Source organism: Mus musculus, chromosome 2 (assembly GCF_000001635.26).
Source record: "Mus musculus strain C57BL/6J chromosome 2, GRCm38.p6 C57BL/6J".
Taxonomy (NCBI): Eukaryota; Metazoa; Chordata; class Mammalia; order Rodentia; family Muridae; genus Mus; species Mus musculus.
Genome location: NC_000068.7, coordinates 6,316,597 through 6,334,961, shown reverse-complemented (window position 1 = coordinate 6,334,961; position 18,365 = coordinate 6,316,597). Strand labels below are relative to the sequence as shown.

General features: G+C 45.8%; 1 protein-coding gene and 1 long non-coding RNA gene across 6 annotated transcripts in view; both read right to left on the bottom strand.

Moving 5' to 3' along the window:
* The window catches only part of Usp6nl (USP6 N-terminal like), a 125,540-nt gene extending 113,335 nt beyond the window's left edge, over nucleotides 1-12,205 (bottom strand). For 3 of the 5 annotated variants that reach the window (XM_030252265.1, XM_030252264.1, XM_006497570.4), the window contains exon 1: nucleotides 12,008-12,076. The gene's annotated coding sequence lies outside the window, so the exon portion shown is untranslated. Of the gene's footprint in view, nucleotides 1-3,865; nucleotides 8,162-12,007 lie in introns of those variants that run through there. The other 2 variants (NM_001080548.1, XM_006497569.4) reach the window with 2 other exon arrangements.
* Nucleotides 12,206-13,350: 1,145 nt separating this feature from the next.
* A230108P19Rik (RIKEN cDNA A230108P19 gene) overlaps nucleotides 13,351-18,365 on the bottom strand; it is a 128,361-nt gene continuing 123,346 nt past the window's right edge. The window contains exon 7 of the long non-coding RNA NR_040333.1: nucleotides 13,351-14,990. This is a non-coding gene — a long non-coding RNA (RIKEN cDNA A230108P19 gene). The remainder of the gene's footprint in view (nucleotides 14,991-18,365) is intronic.

Below are 18,365 nucleotides of genomic sequence, written 5' to 3'. Positions count from 1 at the left end.
GATGGAACATGCTGAATGACAACAGGAAAAGGCAGGAAATGTCACAGAAACACAAAGCAGATAAAACGTTCTTGGACGCCCCAAGAGTCCATGTGTATTCATCCTTGGAGCACCTACCCTCTGCCCAGGGGCTTATGTTTATATGCATATTTAATGCTAAGTTTTCTAAAGAGTATTATCAAAGTACCTTATAAGACGCAATGCCCCCCTCCTGCCACAGCTAAGAAGCCAAGTAAATCCTTGTTCTGGTATTGAAGACATAAAGCATTTTCTCAGCACCAAAGGATACGCGATGCCTGTAGGGCCTCCTCAGCCACCTGCACTCATGCTACACGAACCCACATGCAAACATATGCACCTACACATAGTTAGAAACAACAATATTTTAAGTCAGGACAATAAAACTTACAAACACTAGATTACAGACTTACCATATGAGGGAGCAAACTTTACAGTTTACAAGCAAGCAAGCATGTGTTAGAACTTAATGTAAGGACCCCCTGAATAACTTTTTCTCCCAACATACTATTTGTATTGATTATTTAGGAATTTCACATAATGCACCCTGATCACACTCACTTCCAGTCCCCCCGGGCCCACCTCCTACCCTTGTAACCTCCTCCCAGAAAAAAAGAGGGGAAAAAAGAAAGAAAGAAAGAAAGACAAAGTCCACCTAGTGCTGCACATGCACACACTGGACCACGATCAGACGCCATGGCCAGCCCATGGAGCAATTCTTAGAAATGTGCTCAGGAATGACGCAGGGAGGGTCACCTGGTCAAGGCTCTTAAGTTCATCACAGTCCTCACCCCCATCTGCTTTCAGGAGGTAGTCTATCGATGTTTCCAGCAACCAGGCGGCTCAGTAGCACTAGCACACAAGATAAAAAATCTATTCTCCTTTCTCCTCACCTAGAGAAGAGTAAGGTCTCTTAAAAACACAACTTTACATACTAGGTATTCTGTACTATTGTGTAAAATCCAGCATTTATCTTACTTTTCACATACTGGCTTGGGAGGGAGCAATATGTCTTCCTGGAATGGGGCAGAACCAACTACACCCAATTGGAAACTGTGAGAGCACCAAGTTTGCCTACATTCTCTTGAGCTGCATAGCAGCATTAGAAATGTACACCCAAGGAGCCTGCTGGCCCCAAAATGACACATAACTAAAGACAGCCCACAGCTTATACCAAACCCAGCCAACCCCAGTCAAAGACAGCCAAGGTTTCAGTCTATGAGCTAGAAATGTCTGCTGTCAGCCACTGAAATGTTGTAGCAGTTGCTTTATTATAGCCAAAGATGACTAAGCCAGAGATACAGACACTGACTATGGGGGCGGGGGGGGGGGGGGCAGCCTGGTCTACAGAGAGAGCTCCAGGGCATCCAGGGCTACACAAAGAAACCCTGTCTCAAAAGAACAAAGATTTAACTAAAGTTTCAAGTTAAAATAGACTGCACTCAAAAATCTAGGTGCATCCTAATTACAGGAAACAAATCTAAACAAGTAAAACCCAGAGAGGCTGGGAATAAATACTCTGTCACGAAAGCTGAGGGTGGCAACCGAATGGATGTCACTAGCTTAGTCTTTATGGAATACGGAACACTTGTACAAATCTCGTATTTTACAGTATTCTAATATTTTTTTAATTTCCCAAAAGTACAAAAAATGTAAATACAAGTAACATAAATATATGCAGGTGCATGTATAAAGGAAGGTGTTAAGTGCAGGTACAATCTCTCGGAGGTGATGAGAGGCCAGAAGCAGCTGCGGTGACCACTCACTCCTTAGGCTAAGCAACAAAGGCGAGCACTGAGCGGCTTGGCTGCACACCGTGAGCAGTGTGTTCTGAAGCGTCTGTTTATAGAGGAAGAGCTGCTCAGACACTGTCCATGGACAACACACCCGGCCACACAAAGACCTCATCAGCCGTGCTGTCCCACCTCGGAGGCCCCATGTCACCTGCACAACTAACCCTGCACAGCCCTCTCCAGAGGCTCATCTCCCTACACTACTACTGTTGAAAAGCCACTGCCCTCTCCCCTCCCATAAAATGCTTCAGGAAACGTCCTTCCCCACAGTATTAACTATAACATCACAGAAATTTCCAATAATAAACCACTGACTAGATCGCTCATTATTAATAATCTCTCATGTCCGTTAGAACTGCCCAGAAATTTAAGGAAAGGAAATGAATGAACCTTGCAATGGCCTTTACATACCCTCAGCACAGAATCATCAAGAAAGCACATCAGAAGCCGGGCGTGGTGATGCACGCCTTTAATCCCAGCACTTGGGAGGCAGAGGCAGGTGGATTTCTGAGTTCAAGGCTAGCCTGGTCTACAGAGTGAGTTCCAGGACAGCCAGGGCTACACAGAGAAACCCTGTCTTGAAAAAAACAAACAAACAAACAAACAAAAAAGCACATCAGAAATTAAGCTTTATCCAACTCACAGTTATTTCCTCAAAGGCTCACAAGTCAAGACTTGTGACTTCAGTTTTTAAATTTAAAACAGACAATATAAGCTGGTGTGGTGGCTTATGCCTTTAACCCAGCACTCAAAAGGCAGAGGCAGGAAGAACTCTATGAATTTGAGGCCTACATGAATTTCTGGTCTACAGAGCAAGTTCCAGGCCAGCCAAGGCTACATAATAGGACACTATCTCCAAAAAAAAATTGAAAAAAAAATATAATTTTTTCCAATTTAAAAAACACACAACATATAAACTTACTGGTCATGCAACTCCCAGGGGAGCCAGACAGAAGCCTAGGCCACAAAGCTATGAACAGAATACCACCCCTTTGCAAGGCTTACATGGTGATAATTCTAGTGCCTTCCTTTCCTAGCTCAGTCACAGCTCTTTAGTCCTACTACATACGCCAGGACAGATTCCCAGGCGACCCTTCTGAGTCTAGAGAAAGAAACAGCTCCAGTTAATACCACAGACATTACCCGCTGAGACATATCTCACCCTGTGCTTGCACCATTCCTGGACTTCCTATAAACAATGCTCTAGAGCAATGTAGGCCCATAAAACACAGTACTAAATTCCCACAGCCTGGAGTCTTTTCCAAGCACAAGGAGAGTATGGTGCATCTGTCACTGACTCCGAAAAGAGGGTTATGTGGCTCACTAAGTCAACAAAATATTTCCTGCTAATGAGATCAAAGAGTGAGACAGACTGAGCAGAACGGCTGGGTTCAGCAGTGTGTTTACACGTGTGTGTTAATGATGTATGAGACAAGGGTAAGGTCAATTTCCTTTCCTCAGGTAGAATGTAAGATAGGTTTCCAGGCCGGCTTATCAAACTCTAGTGGCTTTGTTTATACTGGTCAACAGGCATTTGAAACAGCAAGTGTCATATCCAAATCTTTCCTTTTCTATCAGGCACAGAGAGGCTGGGGCTCTCAAGGGTGGTGTATAATGTTATATTGCCATATGCACTGGATATCAGAGCCATGCACAGTAGCTAAGCTCCACAGATAAGTGGAGAACACAGTATCTTTCCTTTTAAGGAGCCTGATGATACTGTTAAAATTCAGGTTGCTATCTACAATGAGCACTACAGCAAACACCATAACAGAAAGATTTAAAAGGAGACATAATTCTAAGACATATATCAGAGGAATGTTTGATCTGTTAAAATCTAAACACCAAAATACACTCATTTGCTCTTTCAATAAATATTAATTCAACTCTACAATAATACATGAAGAATTCTGGGACACAAGACAAACTTGATCCCAGCAATCGTGACGCTAACAGAGGAAAAGTCAGAACAAGCGTGCCAACAGAACCCAACTGGCAGAAGTGGTCGGGGCTTCCGTGGATTCAGGCACTGTATTCAGAGAGAGTACACTTACGAGCCAAAGGATGCAAGTACAGCGATCTGAAGGGTAGTATGTATGAAACTGGAAGCCAGCAAGACGGTGGTCGGCTGCATGCAAGGCCTCACAAGGAAGCTGCAACAGCAAGGTCCTCTTGGCCTCCCTGGGCCTGTGTGTGCAAACGTCACAGTTAAACTTTCCAGGCTGACTGGCACCCAGGAATATCATGGGACCCTGTGTGAAAGGTGCCCTGGTAAACTAAATATAAAGTTGATGTGCGCATTAATAGTCCTGGTACATTTTTGGGCTCATAAAATAAGGAAGTTGAAACACAATATTGAAGTTCTATTTGTAACTTGTGTTATTTATGACTTTAAGACTAACCCAAATTAAAGGAGAAGCTGAGAAAGCGTCTCATCTCCTTAGCAGAAGCAGGACCAAGAACTCAACTATCACAGTAAAGGAGGTATGAGCTGAAGACAAACCAGTCTAAAACGGTGATTAAAGAGGCTAGGGAAGACTGAGTTGACGGAGGGGGACGGAACAGTAACTCCCAGTGAGACTGTAAATGCACCACTAAGTCTCAGCGTCTATGCAGTGCTCTTCTGGCAACCCTCAATGACAGCAAAGTTCTACCCTTGGAGAGAGGGCTCTGCTGCTAGTCAGGAAAATAAGCCCCAAGCAAGTCTGCAGAATGATCTTAGAGTTCAAATTGACACTAAAAAGTTCTGACAATCAACCAAATATGCTTATACATATTTGTTATACAATGTATACAAATATACATTGTTAACACCTTTGAAAGAAATTCCTAAAAGAAATAAATTAAAATCCAAAAAGCTCGCTTCAGTAACCAATGCAATGCTCTTTGAATACATACCATACACTACTGTTTTGAAAACTGCCCTAGAACTTCACAATCACACCCTTCTACATAATCTCTTCTTTCCAGTAACTAAGCATCTACCTGGGTATAGTGTATGAAAGCCTCATGGGCTGGGGAGATGGCTCAGGGGGTTAAGAAATTGTGCCTGTATGAAGTTAGGGTCATCAGAACCCAAGAGATGACAGGTGGGCGTGGCATGGGAATCACTGGAGCACAATGGCTAGCTTAAAACCAACAGAACTAGCTAACTGGTTCAGCTGAGACACAGTGTCAGTGAATAAGGCAAAGTGACACCGGCCTTGGTCCTTCACATATGTGTACCCACACATGAGAACATGGGCGCACACACACACACACACACACACACACACACGCACATGAACTATACACATTCGAGAAAGAAGAAAAGGAAAGAAGAAAGGAGGCCCTGGTAGATGTAGGCCACCTGTCTCCCTGTGAGACAATGGCTGCCCAAGCAATCCACACCACAGGTAGTTTTAAGACATTAAGAATACCAAGGAGATAAAGTGACACCAACACTTTGAACAATGTTTGCTAAGCGACTACTAAAGCTAACTGAATATCTACCTATTGGTGAACAATTCCACTTCTAGGGTAGCCAAAAGGAAGGCATTTATATAGCCAACAAATACACAAGTACGAATGTTCACAGTAGCTGTATTATAGCAGCGAGTAACTGAGATCAGTCCAGATGCTTATTAAACGTAGAATGGACTAGGCCACCAATGTAGCAATCTCTATTTTCTGATGCTAGTTACTGCAGTATGATCCTGCCTGATTTTTTTTTAGAATCTTGTCCCTCCTAGTCAAAAACCAGGGCCATTTCCCTCTTTCTTTACAGGCGAGCATCTTATAACTGTCTCAAGGAGTAATTACTATACCATAGGCATTAATAGCACAGGAGTGCCAAGTCCAAGCGACAAGGACAACGTAGCTTCTTTGTGGCTCACCCGCAACCTCTCTATTCTTGGAATGGAGTCACACAGCTCATGCAAACAACTCAAGCCATACTGTCTAAGGCTGCACCTCAGTGTCCTATCACTGATCTGACACAGAACCAGCCCTTTATACAACAGCAGGTGTGGTCTTCAGACAGACCAACCTGACACTGAGTGAGTCACATGAACACTGCCCAAAGTGCAGAGCTGTGAGCAAAGCAAACGTTGCCACTGGCTTAAGCGTTAGTTAGTCGTGAACAACTTTCCAGGTAGCCAGAGTAACTAAAACAAATACTGGACAACAAAAAGAAACAGCTACATACAACATAAATAAAATTCGCTTCAGGAATACAATGCTGAATGAAAGAAACCAAACACAAACCAGTGGATGTTGCATGGCATTGTTTCTTTGGAAAACTAAAAATCTAAAACTAACCTATGGTGACAGAAATTAAGTCCTGGGTAAATTCAAACAGGAAGACGATACTGATGAAAAACAACTGCAATAACCCCCTGGAGCACCAGAAATACTCTATGGATTGGACAGCGTTAGTTACACTATAAAAATTCTCGGATTTTTATAGTGTAAAATTCTTGGATGTATATATCCAAGACTAGTAAGCATTATTGTATGTAAACAACACAACTTTTTTAAAGGGTATATCCAAGAACTAACAAGAGACTAAGGAATGAGCAGTCACTGTCCAAAAGAGACTAGGAATCCAAAACGGAGAGTGAGGCACCCTAGGGCTCTTTATCCTGGAAACTGATGCCCAATCAAAGCAGGCTCCTGAGAGGGTGCACTGTACTTCGGCAGGCTCCTGAGAGGGTGCACTGTACTTCGGCAGGCACCTGAGAGGGTGCACTGGACTTAGACAGGCTCCTGAGAGGGTGCACTGTACTTAGGCAGGCTCCTGAGAGGGTGCACTGTACTTAGACAGGCACCTGAGAGGGTGCACTGGACTTAGGCAGGCTCCTGAGAGGGTGCACTGTACTTAGACAGGCACCTGAGAGGGTGCACTGGACTTAGGCAGGCTCCTGAGAGGGTGCACTGGACTTAGACAGGCTCCTGAGAGGGTGCACTGGACTTAGACAGGCTCCTGAGAGGGTGCACTGGACTTAGGCAGGCTCCTGAGAGGGTGCACTGGACTTAGGCAGGCTCCTGAGAGGGTGCACTGTACTTAGGCAGGCTCCTGAGAGGGTGCACTGTACTTAGACAGGCTCCTGAGAGGGTGCACTGTACTTAGGCAGGCTCCTGAGAGGGTGCACTGTACTTAGACAGGCACCCGAGAGGGTGCACTGTACTTAGGCAGGCTCCCGAGAGGGTGCACTGCACTTAGGCAGGCTCCCGAGAGGGTGCACTGTACTTAGGCAGGCTCCCGAGAGGGTGCACTGTACTTAGGCAGGCTCCCGAGAGGGTGCACTGTACTTAGGCAGGCACCCGAGAGGGTGCACTGTACTTCGGCAGGCTCCTGAGAGGGTGCACTGTACTTAGGCAGGCACCTGAGAGGGTGCACTGTACTTAGGCAGGCTCCTGAGAGGGTGCACTGTACTTAGACAGGCTCCTGAGAGGGTGCACTGCACTTAGGCAGGCTCCTGAGAGGGTGCACTGTACTTCGGCAGGCTCCTGAGAGGGTGCACTGTACTTCGGCAGGCTCCTGAGAGGGTGCACTGTACTTCGGCAGGCTCCTGAGAGGGTGCACTGTACTTAGGCAGGCACCTGAGAGGGTGCACTGTACTTCGGCAGGCTCCTGAGAGGGTGCACTGTACTTAGGCAGGCTCCTGAGAGGGTGCACTGTACTTAGACAGGCACCTAGAGGGTGCACTGTACTTCGGCAGGCTCCTGAGAGGGTGCACTGTACTTCGGCAGGCTCCTGAGAGGGTGCACTGTACTTCGGCAGGCTCCTGAGAGGGTGCACTGTACTTAGACAGGCTCCTGAGAGGGTGCACTGTACTTAGGCAGGCTCCTGAGAGGGTGCACTGTACTTAGACAGGCTCCTGAGAGGGTGCACTGTACTTAGGCAGGCTCCTGAGAGGGTGCACTGTACTTAGGCAGGCTCCTGAGAGGGTGCACTGTACTTAGGCAGGCAGCCCTCAACACTAAAGGCAAAGTGTCACAGTGTCAGAAAGACTAGGTGAACCATCCCTTGATTTCAATTAAGACCTCAAGAAAACAAACCCCCAAAGAAAGGACAACTTGGAAGTAAACTAAACCCAAGCATAACCTAGGGAGGGGGACAGGAGGGTACCTGAGGCTCATAGGCAGCCGGCCTAGCCTAACAGCAAGGCAGGTCAGAGTCACTCTATGGAAACACAGGGCAGGTGGTTCCTAAGGAACGATTCATGAGGTGCAACTCCAGCATGCTCATGGGCCCACATTGAATCAGGTGCCCACACCGTCTGCATAAGTGCACACACACACACAAAACTGTAATAATAAAATGATACACCAAAATTTAGGTAAACACTTGAGAGTAGTAAAATCTATAATCCCAAACTGAAACAAAAAAAAAAAAAGGAAGGAAGGAAGGAAAGAAAAATGAGATGTCATTTTTAAAAACTCAAGGCAAACCAAGAATGAATTTTAGGAATAAACGGCCTAGGTAAGACAGATTTCGAAACTATCCTCCTCACCTATTCAATTTTTTTCTTTTGTGATTTTCACTTCACCTTGTCTTATCTTACTCCATATACACTGATAAATTAACCTGCCAGAAAGCCAACAAAGTGAACAGCCCAGTAGTTCCCAGGGAGCATGGGTGCAAGAACCCTGCACTCCCACTGTGCTGAAACGCAGATTTGCCATCCCTAGTAACATAGCTAGTGTAAAATTAATATACTGAGCCGTTTTTAAATGACAGTCTACCACAGCACTTCAACATTTCTTTTTTTTTTTTTTTTTCAATTCACTTGTTGATACAGTGGAAGAAAACTTCCGGGGGGGGGGGGGGGGGGAGGACGGGACGGGACGGGACATGTAACCTCTGCTACACTCCTGTCACAATGACACAGGTGCAAGGTGTGCTTCTGTCACAAGATAACAAAATCATCTCTGTAGAGCCAAAACCACTTAGGGAGACACAAAATTCCCAAGTCGATCTTGATCTTGCTACAAGCAAATGAGACAACCCCAATACTTACTAGACATTTTCTCTTAGGGTAGACAGCTCCTAAAGCTTTGTGAAGAGTGAGTATGTTTAATTAAATAAGGTAGTCTAAGCCAACAAGGGAAAAAGAAACACACTCAATCAACAATGATCCTTACAATCTTTGTTCTGAAAACAAAAAACAAAAAAACTAAAGGATATTTTATTTAGCATTTAGTCCAAGTTTAACAGCCATAGAAACTAACAGTAACCCAAGAGTTCTAAAAGCAGACAGTGCAGTGGACAGTCTCTTCCATGTCTGTGTGGCCGTGAGGATCAAGCGTGACTCACTCTCTGGGATGACTCTGAGGCAGACGATGAGGGACTGGTTCAGGAGCTTCTCTTTAAGCAGTGACAGCAGCACAGAGGCTGTGCAGGGACCACTCTCCTATGACCTCCACCTCAGTCTCCCTCAGTCTGTACTGTGTACACACTTTCCCTCTCACCCTCAAATATCCTAATTTCATGAAACAATAAGCTTTGAAGAATGAAGTCATGCAACGAGAGTTCCTATAGATACTAGCCAGCCAGGAATGGTCTCTGTGTCTCTAATCCCCACACTCTCTAATCCCTGTCCACTATGTGGAAGGATGCTACAGGCCAGACTCTCTTCAAATTGTGATTCTTAGGTTAACTGCAAAAGATGGTAGAAACCTTTTAGAGGAGAAAATTATTCTCTACTGTATAATTAGATCACATCTGTAAATGGAAAATGCTTCTCACAAATTACACTGAAGGGGCAAACTGTAAGTCTGTGGTAATTAGTCTGAATTGCACTGGTTACAAAACAAGGATGGTTAAAGTAGAATTAAACTCAGAGCCAGAAAATGTCTCCTCCTCGATACCTGAAGTAGCAACTCTCAAAGTTTTAGTATTCTAAATTCTTTGACTTCCTTAACATTCCTCAATTTTTCAACCAAAATCATTTCCTGGCTACAAAATGTAACAATAATTCGTCATGATGGCAAAGCTAGGCCAATACACTACAGAACAAAGCTAGGCCCTGGAGCCCCAGACTGGATCTGCTGGTTCCCACTCAATGCATGAAGATGATCAGTCACTATACACCCAACACCACGTCTGCCACTTCTCCTCAGGTACTTGTTTAACCAGACCAGTTGTCCTTGCTAAGGGTTACCTGCACCACAAAACACCCTGAGAGGGAGTAATGGAGGGCTGGAGAGATGGCTCAGTGGTTAGGCACACTTGCTGCTAATACATGATGGCCCACAACCATTCAGAACTCTAGTTCCTGGAGATCTGACATCCTCTTCTGACCTCTTGAGAGCAACAAGCACATGTGTGGTGCATACGCAAAAATGCAGGCAACATTCATACACATAAAATAAAAAAATCTTTTAAAATATATATATTTAAGGCAAAAGGGTACTGATGGATTATACTCACCAGAACCAAGCCCAACCTAGAGCAGTAGTCTGATTTAAAAAGTGGCGAACAGCACTAGGGCTCAGGACCACACTCTAAAGTCAGACAAAGGATGTTTCTTCAATACCTTTGTGGGAGTGCCCTGATTCTTCAACTGAGGGCACCTGTCCTTGCAATTAGGGCTCTGTGTCGTCGTCGTCCCGACCCCCCCCCCCCGCACAAGTTAATTAATACTGTTATTAGTATAATTTCCTTTTCCATTTTGATTTACAGCATAATGGCCTGGAGAGAGTACAAACTAAGGAGTGAACGAGACAGCATGCTTACAATTTCACCTATAAAATTATGACAAACTAGGAAATATTTTGTTAATTGTGGGGTCTTGGTGAGAAAAGCAGTGAGTCATTGTTTAAATGCCAGTTTACTGATTATTAAGGTGAGTTAAAGAAAGGGGAAATAATTTAAAACTCTGCCCTAGTTCCCACCACCACCGAGAAAACTTCCAGAGATTCAGTATGGGAGGGAATTGGTCACGAGTCATCTCAATCAACCGTACCGCGAAACTTTTCTGAGCTATGAAACAACTTGTCTCATAGATCTAATTACATAGGAATGGAAGAAGGGAAGGAAGGAAGGAAGGAAGGAAGGAAGGAAGGAAGGAAGGAAAGAAGGAAGGAAGGATCCACGACTAAACTGTTCCAGCAAGAATACTTTGAACACTGTCCCTACAACTTTTTCCATTCGTGTCGCAGTACTGCCCCAATTCACCGAGCCTTTCCATAAGGCACAACGCATATTAGTCTCCTTAAAAAGCATCTGGGGTAGGAGGAATGAGTGAACAGAAGAATCTACTAACGCAGCTTTATTCGAAAATGCCGTGATGTTAGCTAACACCTTGTACGCTAATTTTAAAAATAAAATTCAAAATATCTGTGGATAGCTGGAGAAATGGCTGGGCGGTTAAGAGCACTGACTGCTCTTCCGGAGGTCCTGAGTTCAAATTCCAACAACCACATTGGTGGCTCACAACCATCCGTACAGCTACAGTGTACGCATATAGATAAAATAAATAAATCTTTAAAAAAAAAAAAAGTATCTGTCGATTATACGGAGTGTGCCTAAAGAAGAGCCCAGAGATCTCGATGCTCAACATATATGAACGTCCCACCATGGAGTAAGACTTCTCTCATTCTCTGCATTAAAACACCTGCGAGCCACCGTGCTCATCCCCTATAGAAACGCCGCGCTCCCGGAGCCCCAAACTAGCCAGCAAAACTTTGCCGGGGCGCACGGATTTCCAGCTCCCTCCCGCCCGCCCATCCTCCCCGGGGCTGCTCCAAAGTTCTTGCGGCATCCCAGGCAATCGTCTCAGCGAACGAAGTTTGCCTGGGTCCTGCCCACTCGCGCTCCCGCAGGACGCAACTGAAACTTGCAAGGGAGACACGTCTCCCCGGGGACCGAAACTTGCACGCGGGGTGGGGGAGGAAGGCGGCCGGAGCGTTCCGCCTCCCCGGGGGTCTGCACGCAGCGCCGAGCCCTCTCGGCCCCCCGCCCGGCCGCTCCCGCGCGCGCGCCCGCCCGCCTGTCAATCACACCGCAGACCACCACCCCCACGCGCGAGCAACACGGCGCGCGGGGTCCACGGGAGCCGGCTCGGGCCAGGCCGCGCCGCCGCAGCGTGCCCTCTGCCCGGGGCCGGGAATGGCGGCGACCGGCTGCCCGGAGCCAGTTCCGACCTGGCCCCCTCGCCTTTAGACCCCGCCAGCCCCTGTAGCAGCGGCTGAAGAGAAAAGGAAGTTACCTCCAAGCGGTCCCGGCGGCGGCGGCGGCGGCCAGTCGCGGGAGGCCGAGAGGTCCGGCGCGGCGGCGGCGGCGGCTACCGCAGTGCCCTCCGCCCCATTGTTTCCCTTCCAGGAGGCTCCCGGCAAAGCCGAGCCCGGGAACCAGGAAGTTCCCCGGCGCGACACCTCCAGCCGCCGCCGCTATGGAAACGGCCCCCGCCTTCCCCAGGGCGGCTCTCCCGGGACCCCGCCTCCGCGCCGCCGGCCCCGCCCGCCTCACCGGCCGCCAACAGTCGCCGTTGCGGCCGCGGCCGCCGCCATCTTGGCGCGGGCGGACAGCCCCTGCCTTCCCGGCGGCACGTGCGCTGTTCCCGCGCTCCCGCCGGGCGCGCGCTCGATGGGCTGCGGGCGGAGGCCGACGGCCCGAGCCCCTCTGCATGAAGAGGGGGTCCGCCGACCCGGCGGCGCCCAGCGATCGCTCCAGAGCTACTCACGGGCTGGGACCAGTGCTGTGTCTGACACCTGAGGGCAGCCGGCAGAGCACGGCGCCTTTCGCGGATGAGGCCCGTCCGCTCGCCAGCCTTCAGACGTTGCCTACTGCACTTGGGTTTTTCTTGGACTCGGTATCCTCACCCGTGAAGTGAGAGGGAAACTGTACCTGCTTCGTGGAGTTGTTCCCCGCGCAAACAAATGCTTGGTAGTGTGTGCACAGTGAATCTGTCAACAGAGTGGCTCTGTTACTGACACAAGGTCACACAGTCAATTTCCAGGCATTTATGCCAAGAGTTCAGATCAGCACAACTTTAAGTAGGCTACTGTGTGCAAGCCTTTTGCTGCCTAAACAGTGTTCATTCCCTGGCCCATCTTTCTTTAGGTCAGCTTTTTCTGTGTCAAGAGTTTTAATCCCCACGGTCTTCCATTAAGAACTGATGTAAAAAGGGGATGATGTAAACTTCCCAACACTGTAATTTGCTGACGGTTAAATGATTTATTCACTAGAAGCAGCAAAGGTTTGGGTGTGCGAGTAGCTAAAAGGCTTCTGTCCTTGTTTCCAGGAACTAGAATTACTATAGCTGGCAACTGTGCACTGCGTTTACTCTTTCCCAGGCTGGTGAAACCTGACACTCACTGCAAACTGTGTTCCTTGAGGAATTGAGGAGAGGCAGAGTCCTGGCCCTTCCTGGGCTTGCAGACTTTAACACCTGTGACTCCTTGGGTCTTAGATGGCCTCTGAGGCCACTTCTGACTCTCAAATGCTGATTAACCAGTGAAACCCAGGGCCTTTTGGACAGACAGACAGACAGGCGCGCGCGCATCCCTTCATTCAGGTCTCCATTTAAACCAGGTTTGGAAACACTACTTTGGGTTTTGTTTTGTTTATTGATTTGTTTATTCTGGTATGTACAAATGGCACAGTTGGTTTGGTGAAAATCAGGTCAAAAGTTGGATGGTCATGGGAATTTTTTCAACACTCAAATATAAGGAATAGAATTCCAAAATTAGCAAGTCACCAAAGAGCTCTCCATTTGTGACAATGCCTACAGCTTCCAAGTCTTTGATGACAACACATGCACATACGCATGTACTTACATTGTGCTTTGAAGATTGCAGAAGTCCTCCAAAAGACACTTACTGAATTAAAGTATAACGTTTGAGTTACCGTCTCTCCGGATACCTTGGGAACCCCACAGAGGCTCAAGAGAATTCATCCAGAAATTTTACCACAAATACAAAAATATCAATGAGTTGGAGGGGCAATGCTGGACACAGCTTGCTTCACAAACTGAAGGAGAAGTTTCAGATGTGTGTGTGAAGTTTATATTAGTGTAATACTATATTCTAGACTTAACTGTCAGCACTGTCGGCCCAACTTCAGACTTAGCAGTCTGTACTATTATTCAGAAATATATTCAAGAATGAGGGTAGCTGAATTTCACTGAAAACCTACACAAATAGGAACACTTGAGTCTTGGGGTAGTCGTTTAGCAACCGCTGTCCTAAAAAAAAAAATGCATATTTAAGTTATGTCCGCCTTGTGATCCTATTCCCTCTAACATACGATAGATATCATACATGTGATTCCCCCTTCAACTGGGGGGAAAGTTCACTGTCAAAATCCCAGAGAAAATGAAAGGGGGAATAAACAGTTTGTATCTCCAATGAGAATATTCTGCAAATGCCAGCCATTTAGAACTTTCCGATCACATAACAGGAAGAGTGATGTTTGCATTTCGTTTTTAAAAGTTATGTTATACTCATGACAATACTTACAGAATATTGCCAAAGGTAAAAGTACATGTTTAAGTTTCCCACAAGACTCCATAATAACTAGGGTTAAGAGTATAATTTGCGGTGAGAACATGAAAATATAGAACATGGGGAAATTTTCAAAAGTAAACCATGCATCCTTAGCTTTCATCTTCAAAACTGCAGATCAAAGGCGCTGTTCCTAGAGTCTCCTGTAAACTGAGACCTTGCAATGTGGATCGATGGCTATGCAGTCCATTCAGGTTTGGGGAGTAGCAAAGTGGGTTGTGCCGTGGAGACTCTGGAAAGCCTCATGTGATTCATCTTACCCACTACAGTCATTTCTGAAATTCCCTAGGAGTGTTTTGTTGACTCAAAAAGTCAGTTCCAATATCACTGTATATAACTCATCATGATAAAAAGAAAGCAAGCATATCAGTGGATATCCATGGACCACATGTCAATGAAATCAGCCACATCCACATGGCTCATAGTTTTTCCTTAATAAAGTCCTTCAGATTAAAAGAGAAAGTATTGATGGCAGACCAGAAGAAGGATCACAAACAGTAGAATTCCACATATGTTACAAACAGTTTGTTACAACAATCTGGGGTGATCTTACTTATTGCTGTTTTGGGGGACTTGGGAAGTGCCCCTATGTTAGAAACATACAAGCCATGAGGTTTGGGACTTGTTTGTCTTCCATCCTGTTCTGTTCTTTGGTCCACTTTGCTCTCTGGCCAGAGTGAGCTTCCTCTGAATAAATATAGAAAGAATGAGGAGGAGAGAAAGGGAAAGGAAGGACCAAAGGATACAAAGGTGTATCAGTACCCAATTTGTATCAATACCCAATATGTAAAACGTTTCTCATTTTTTCACATGCTCAAACATCTTATGACTCAAAAACAAAAACAAATCAAAGCTTAGAAACAACTCCTTTTCAACCACAGAAGTTTCCACTCACTATCTCCTCTACTCCTTGCTTGTAGCCAACCTGTTCCTGACTACACAGTAAGACATCACAGTCTGCCAGGAGTCTGTAACGAGGCTGGATCACTTTTCAGATGTGCCACTTTGTCTTCCTAGCTCCGGCGGACTTTCTGTCAGCAGCGCTTCCGTCTACCATATGTCAGCTGCCCCAAGTCCCTTCCCAGATGCCATACCATTATTTTTAGGACATATATTCGCCCATTCTGGAACGGGGTTTGAGCACGTGCTACAGCGCCAGTATGGCACTCGGGGGACAACTTTCAGGAGTCAGTTGTCTCCCTCTCCCGTTCAGGTCCCAGGGACTGAACCCTGGGTCATCAGAATTGACAGCAAGCGCCTTAACCTGTAGAGCCATCTCACCGGTCCCATGATTTTTTAAGTTTCATCAAACCGATAAAATGTAAATATTAAGATGCACACATATATAAGTATTTAAAAATTAAAATATGACTTCCTGGCTTTTTTGTCTCCATTTTAGTGATAAAACATTAGCCTTCATGTACATGATTGTTATTAACTTTCTAACTCTGTGTATGTTGAAAGGCAGTTTTCCTAGGAAACCTCCCAGTGAACCATGCCTACCAATACTCACACAGTTAGCCACCCTCCGTTTATATCTACGACGGCCCTGTGACTCAGTGTGGAGGGAATGAGGCAGAGTGATTGATCTCTAAGATGAGAGCAGAAGAAGCCTCAAGGTTCTACCTGAGTCTCTGAAATCCTTTGTGCACTTTCTCTCAGAATTCAAATACTGTCAAGGAAGAAACTCAGGCATCTTACAGTGAGCACACCAGATAGCCAACTTCACCTGAGCCCACTGCCAACAGCCGCTAACCTCAAACTGGCGACATGGGCAAGGCAACTGGGTATTGCATGCCTGGAGTCCCAGCTGAACGACACCCTGAGAAACCCTAGGTGGTGACCTTCCAGGTGAGCCCAGGGAGCCACAGAACAATAATAAATTGCAGATAGACTTCAATGTCTTTTGTCACAAACCTGCAGGAAAAGTGCAGTAAATTTATTAAGAATGAAGTTCTGAGCTGGAGAGGTGGCTCAGTCAGCAAGGCACTTGCCACACAAGTGTGATACCCAAGTTCAGTCCCCAGAAGCCATATGGAAAGCCAGGCATAGTGGCACACTGTTATGATCCCAGTATTGAGAAGCAGAGACAGGTGGATGCCTGGGACTTTCTGGCCAGCCAGCTAAGCCCAACCAGGGAGCTCTAGGACAATCTGAGACCATGTCCCCTACCAAACAAGGCAAACTGCTCCTAAGTGACATTCAAAATTAACCTCTGACCTCCACACGCTCACACACTGTGCATGAGTCCCCAGACACACATGTGCCCCCCCACACACACACAAAGTTCTAAAGCTATATTTAGTCACATTTCACCTAAAGTTTAATAACAAAATAACATCAAAATCTGCAGAAATGCCATGGTCATAGGTCAGGCTATGAAAACAAGGTAAAAAATAGCATACTCTAGAGACTTCAAGGGCACCTTCTTTTACAGAGAAGTTTCTAATTTTGTCTGGGTCTCTGCTTTGAGATGGGATGATACATGATTGGACTCTGCGAAGCAACATAATGACCTTGATCTAAGTAAATACACAGTACTTTCAATTACATTTGACTCAGACATGAAATAAGTCCTTGACAACCTACTCTGACTAAAATGGAAAAGACATAAGGGTCTTAAGCAGCCAGACTCAAGACTCTTGAAAATGAGGTTAGAGATGAAAAAAAAAAAAAAATGACTTTTTGATCTGCCTAGCTTGTTCTGTCTGATAATATGCATTGAAAATTACAGGTTCATAATTCTTTTTCTTTTTCAAGACAGTATTTCTCTGTATAGCTTTGGCTGTCCTGGAACTCACTCTGTAGACCCTGTAAACCAGGCTGGCCTCAAACTCAGAAATCTGCCCACCTCTGCCCCTCAAGTGTTAGGATTAAAGGTGTGCGCCACCACTGCCAGCTAGGTTCATAATTCTTAATGTGTAACTTTAAGATTCACAAAGGTTTTCAAGATATTTCACAAAATATTTTTCAATGTATGTTTGGCAACTAAATGGTGAAAACTGAACTTTCTTTAATTACTTGTGGGTTTCCTCTGGGGTGGTGTTGGTTGGGGCTCTTTGGTTTGGTTTCTTTAAGGTGGAAGCTAGCTATGTTGTCCAGGCTGACCTTGAACTCCTTTTGTAGCCCAGGTTCTGCTCAGGCCCCAAGCTATTCTAATACCTCACTAGTTATCCTTCAAATTTTTAGTGTGTTTGATTATATTATGCTACACCTAATGCATAGCAGTTCTGAAGTAATTCATAGTCCATGTTATCCTAAAAATCGGAACTTCTGAATCCTGAGCCATTCCTGGTCTCAGGCCTGAAGGGACTGTGGCGTAGATCTACATCAATGCTTCTGTGAAGGTGAAACCGTACAAAGTACTCAGCCAGGCTCTCCAGTCAGAACCCAGAATCAAACCCTCAGCCTCTGCTGGGCAGTGGTGGCGCACGCCTTTAATCCAAGCACTTGGGAGGCAGAGACAGGCAGATTTCTGAGTTCGAGGCCAGCCAGGTCTACAGAGTGAGTTCCAGGACACCCAGGGCTACACAGAGAAACCCTGTCTCAAAAAAAAAAAAAAAAATCTCAGCCTCTGCTGCTTGCCAGCTCTGAGACTTGGCATGGTTGTGTGGTCCTGGGCCTCATCGCACTACTCTGTAAAATGAGTAAGAGAAGCTGCCTCACAGGCTCTTTACAGAACTAAACAGACCATGCCTGCAAAATGCTCAGCCCAGTGGAGGGTAGTAAACGCTCAACAAACACCCCAAATTATCAGGAAACTATTCAAATATTTCAACAAGGATTTAGTCAGAGAAAAACAAAATTACTCCAGGTTATTAAGAGCAAAATGGCTTTCAATATAGGGAACCAGAGGCACTTTGGGTCTTTGGAGTGTGTGAAAGGGTAAGAAAGGTCAAAACTTTCCAATAATTCCATATAACTGCAGACCCTCTATTAGGAAACTACTGTACCCAGGTCAGAAATCGAAGTAAACAGCAGATCATCACTGCCCACGTCATCGCTGCAGTATCTACCCCTGCAACTTAGCAGCTAGTAACCATCAAGGATATGGGTTGGTGT